General features: G+C 36.3%; 1 protein-coding gene across 1 annotated transcript in view; it reads right to left on the minus strand.

The window, feature by feature from the left end:
* adam12a (ADAM metallopeptidase domain 12a) overlaps positions 1-5824 on the minus strand; it is a 107534-nt gene that overhangs the window by 22481 nt on the left and 79229 nt on the right. The window lies entirely within an intron of this gene.

Consider the following 5824-nt stretch of genomic DNA (forward strand, 5'->3'; position numbering starts at 1 on the left):
CTGAAAGAAAGCAGAAATATTACCTCAGTGATGATTTTTAAGAAAACTGACCGTTCACTTTTGCGACTTCTTGTACGATTTTATGGAGGTTGACAAGCCAAATTATGGTGTATTACCGCCACCAACTGGACTGGAGTGTGAAGCATTAACGGGAAAAAGGGAAAAAAACTAATTCCATAAATAAATAAACCAACCGGTAGTATTATTATGAAATTTAAATTCTACTTTCTAATCCTGTTATCTTCAGATAACTAAGAATTTCTCTCATAATACTTGTCTGTCCTGACTTAGGCACAACTTAAAAGATTTGATATAGTGAAATTAATTACTCCTATGTTTCTCAGTTTCTTAACTCCTCTCTTTCTTTGGTATATACTGCACAATGTAGAAATACAGGGACATGCACAGACATTTTGAGGGGCAGGGGCTGAAGTGGAAAAAAGGGCATTTATATTTATTTACATTTTTTTCTAAACAAAACGTTAAATATATTAGAGATGTGCAATATTGTATATATCTAAATATTTTCCGGGATTTGATCGATAACAATAATTAGATGATATTGTGCTGAGTGTGTTATTGTGCTGATATCTTAAGGACTGCCGTGGACAGCTGACTCCTAAAGTGTTTGATATTCTTCATATTCTGTGTGCTGGTCAGTTCACAGCAGTGATAGAAATGAATGATGTAGGATCTTTAGAACCATCTGTGAAGATATGGAGCATTGAAGAGTAATTTTGATCTAGATATTGTTGAACAACAACCTCCTTAGATAACGTTTTCTCATTCTTAACCATATATTGTAGATGAAAATCTACTTGAGGCATAGGAAGCAACAAAGGAGGAATATTCGGTATTACAACAGAGGGACTAACTGAGATTTATGTAATACCCAAAATCGTAGCATCTCTAGTTGCTTGTCCAACCAAAACTTTTGATTTTATTTTTCCCATATTCCCAGCAATCCTTCAATATGTCCTTTACTGGATGTAATTCTGAATGCCCTTTTACATTTATCCAATAATTCATAGTTAATTTCAATTTTCGTAAACTTATAGGCATTTCTCCCACCTCCACTTGTATGGCTGATATTGGAGAAGATCTGAAAGCTCCACTACATATTCTTAAAGATTGTGCCTGAACAGTTTCTACTTTTTTAATCAAGGATTTAGAAGCAGATCCATAAATTATGCATCCATAATCAATTGCTGACCTAATCAGTGCACTATATATTCTTAGTAAAGATTTCCTACTAGCTCCCCATTCCATTCCTGTTAAACATCGTAGTATATTATTACTTTTTTTGCACTTATCTACCAACTTCTGAATATGTATCTTAAAGGTCAACCTGGAATCCATCCATATTCCTAGATATCTTATATCTTTAACTTGTTCAAGTACTTGTCCATATAACTTCACTTTTATTTCAGGGATATGATTCCTCTTCGCAAAACAGACTAGTTGAGTTTTAGTCACCGATAGTCGAAAACTCCATTTGTTAGCCCATTTTTCCACTTCATTAACCGCTGATTCTATAACTCTTGTCACATGAGATACATTACGACCCCTTTTCCATATCGTTCCATCGTCAGCATAGAGAGATCTTCCTATATCTATTTTAACATTTTGGAACACATCTTTTGTCATGATATTAAACAATACTGGGCTGCACACACTTCCTTGTGGAGTACCGTTATCTATTTTATATATCCTGGAATATGAAGCCCCAACCCTTACCTGAACAGTTCTATTAAGTAAAAAATCTTTAATCCAGTTAAACATTCTGCCTTCAATTCCTAATTGTTCAAACTTTATTAACAGCCCCTCCTTCCAAAGCATGTCATATGCTTTTTCAATGTCAAAAAAGATACCTACTACCACCTCTTTATTAACTTGAGCCTTTCTTATGTCTGTTTCTAAACTAAGAACAGCATCTAATGTACTTCGTCCTTTACGGAATCCACTCTGATGTGGTGAAATAATTTCTTTCCTTTCTAACATATAGTTTAATCTACACACAATCATACGTTCCATTAATTTACACAAATTTGACGTTAATGCTATAGGTCTTAGGTCTATAACTTTATGCTTGTTCTTGGCTGGCTTTAATATAGGAATAATAACCCCGTGTTTCCATGAAGAATGAAGAAGGAATGATCTCCACACTTTATTAAAAAGACACAATAAAAAGTTCAGAGAAAAATCAGATAAATTTTTGATCATCATATAACATATCTCATCCTTTCCTGGTGAAGTTTTTTTAACTCTTCCAACAGCTCTCTTTAATTCATTTAGTGAGAATTCCACATCAAGATGTTCATTAGAAGGCCCTTTCTCCATCCTAATATTTGGATGTTCCTTTATACCTTGTTCTCTATTTATTTCCATTTCTTCTGATATATTATTATTGCTATGTACTTTAACAAACACCTCTGCTAACATTTCTGCCTTATCAGCATTAGTCACCGCTATTCTTTCCCCATTATTTAAAACAGGCATTCCAAAATTTCTCTTAAAACCACCCATCTTTCTTAACATACCCCATACTTCACTGACATTAACCTCCTCCCCTATAGAATTACAATAATTTCTCCAGTAATTCTTTTTAGCATCTCTAATTACCCTCCTCACATTCGCTTGTGCTTTTTTATATAAAATAAAGTCATCAAATATAAACGTCTTCCTAACCTTTTTAAAAGCCTTATTTCTGGCTTGTATTGCTTTGTTACATAATTCTGTCCACCACGGTACTGTCTTCTTTCTTTTTCCCCCTTTACTCTTCCCAATAACCTCTTCAGCTGTACTATACAATACTTCACATAATTTCTCATTATATTTTTCTACATCCTCCATTTCCTCATTTATGCTCAACTCTTGAAACTTAACATCAGTAATATATTTAAATGCTTCCCAATTTGCGGATTTAAATTTCCATCTACCTATCTTTTCCTCTAAATCTTCACTAACATCTACGCCTATTTTACAACAAATAACATAGTGATCACTTCCTATCGTAGAGTCCTCCCAAACATCCCATGTACATACCCCTGCTAGACATTCTGACACCATTGTTAGATCAATATACGAACACCTACCCCGAGCCAAATCAATTCTAGTAGCTCTACCATCATTCATACACACCAGACCCTTCAAATCCAGCATTTCTTCTATTATCGTACCATTATGATCAGTGTTATCACTTCCCCAAAGAGTACTGTGCGCATTAAAATCCCCACACCATATCACTTTTTGATTACCTATTCCCAATATACTTTCTAACACTTCCATACTAAGTCTATTGCAAGGATTATAAAAATTAATCACCGTGATACACTGTCCTCTTAAAACACCTCTACTATGATTGATTCATATTCATCACTCACTTCTATAATTCTATGTGAAATTTCATTTTTAACAAATATTGCCACCCCTCCACCATTACCTGTCTGTCTATCTCTTCGAATAGTTATATAACCTTGTATTACAAAATCTAAATGTGATTTCAACCATGTCTCTTGAATGCATATTACGTGTGGTTTGAATTCTTTATCATCTATCACCTTTTTAAATTCTTGCCCATTAGCGATTAAGCTCCTTGCATTCCACTGTAGAACTGATATTACCATTAAGAGCCTCCATATGATGCCTGTGTATCTGCTATTTGACCCTTAAGTTTTTCATTGACTTGTTCCAAAGTGATTCCCTCAATCTGAAGGTGTTTTTCAGCTGCCTTGATTATGATTTTTATCCTCTCAGTTCTGCTTTCAGTTTGTGCAGCACAGTTTATTACCTCAGCTAGAAAAGTCATGAACTCAACTTTTCCAACTTTTAGAAAGTCTTCATTTAATTTGTGTTGCGAAGATGGCCTACTATTCTTGTTCATTAGGACCGTTGTACCATTTCCTTGCCCAACTTCGGTCTGTTTCACCTTTTTAACAGCCTCGGCATACGATATTCCCTCTTGCATCCCGATGTTCTGAATTTTTACAGCGTTCCTATGTACCTCACATCCCCCGAAGCCAACCTATTCCCAAGATACTTTCTAACACTTCCATACTAAGTCTATTGCAAGGATTATACAACTTAATCACCGTGATACACTGTCCTCTTAAAAACACCTCTACTATGATTGATTCATATTCATCACTCACTTCTATAATTCTATGTGAAATTTCATTTTTAACAAATATTGCCACCCCTCCACCATTACCTGTCTGTCTATCTCTTCGAATAGTTATATAACCTTGTATTACAAAATCTAAATGTGATTTCAACCATGTCTCTTGAATGCATATTACGTGTGGTTTGTCCTTCCATCAATGCTCCAGTCACAGTCCAGTGTTGTCATCCGCCTCTCATACCCACTTTTGCGACATTCCACATATGCACTCATAAATGGACCAATCAGGCAGCGGAACTCTTGCCAAAGAAATTACATCATCCTGTAAGTGCTGACTGGCACGAAGACCAATGAAACAAGGCCCAGAGGAGAGAACAGCGACAGGTAAGAGATATTTATGAGTTCTGCGTCTGTAAGAAATCACACTGATTCACAAGATTGTAAATGGGAGGCAACAGGAAGTGTGTGTGTGTGTGTGTGTGTGTGTGTGTGTGTGTGTGCGCGCGCGATAACACTTCATATTACACGTGGTTTCATTTGGACTTCCAACAAACCAAGATTCTAATAGACTGGTTTGCTTTAATTTGTAGTGTTTGCTTACGCAAATATCACTATTGCAAGCTAGAAACTGCATAGCAATGCACACACAAAAACAACTGCAGAAAACGCTTTAGCAGCTGCCTCACAACACCCTAGCAACTCCCAAGCAACCACCCACAAACAGTCTAAAAACACCATAGCCACTCCCTAGTAACCACTCACCACATAGCAACCACCCACAATGCTCAGGCAATATAGCAACATGTTAAATACACTCGGAATGCCATAGCAACTGCCCAGCAACCACCCACAAATATTCTAAAAACACTTAAAATGCCGTATCAACTCCTTAGTAACCACTCACCACATAGCAACCACCCACAATGCTCAGGCAATATAGCAACATGTTAAATACACTCAGAATGCCATAGCAACTGTCTAGCAACCACCCACAAACATTCTAAAAACACTTAAAACACCATAGCAACTCCCTAGTAACCACTCACCACACAGCAACCACCCACAATGATCAGGCAACATAGCAACATGTTAAAACACTCAGAATGCCATAGCAACCACTCATAAACATTCTAAAAATACTTAAAACGCCATAGCAACTCCTTAGTAACCACACACCACATAGCAGCCACCCACAATGATCAGGCAACATGTTAAAAAAAAAACACTCAGAATGCAATAAAAACCATATAGCAAATGCCAAGCAACCACCCTCGAACATTCTAAAAACACCATAGCAATTCCCTAGTAACCACTCTCAACATAACAACAACAACCCACAATGCTCAGGCAATATAGTAACATGTTAAAAACCACTCAGAATGCAATAGCAACTACCTACAAACATTCTAAAAACACTTAAAATAACAGCAACTCCCTAGTAACCACTCTTCACATAGCAACCACCGACAATGCTCAGGCAATACAGAAGCATTAAAGGGTTAGTTCACCCAAAAATGAAAATTCTGTCATTAATTACTCACCCTCATGTCGTTTCCAACCCGTAAGACCTTCGTTCATCTTCGGAACACAAATTAAGATATTTTTGATGGAATCTGAGATTCCTGAGAAACTGAGATTCCGAAGATGAACGAAGGTCTTATGGGTTTGAAACGACATGAGGGTGAGTAATTAATGACAGAATTT

This window comes from Sinocyclocheilus anshuiensis, unplaced genomic scaffold (genome assembly GCF_001515605.1).
Source record: "Sinocyclocheilus anshuiensis isolate Anshui unplaced genomic scaffold, SAMN03320099.WGS_v1.1 scaffold493, whole genome shotgun sequence".
Lineage (NCBI taxonomy): Eukaryota > Metazoa > Chordata > Actinopteri > Cypriniformes > Cyprinidae > Sinocyclocheilus > Sinocyclocheilus anshuiensis.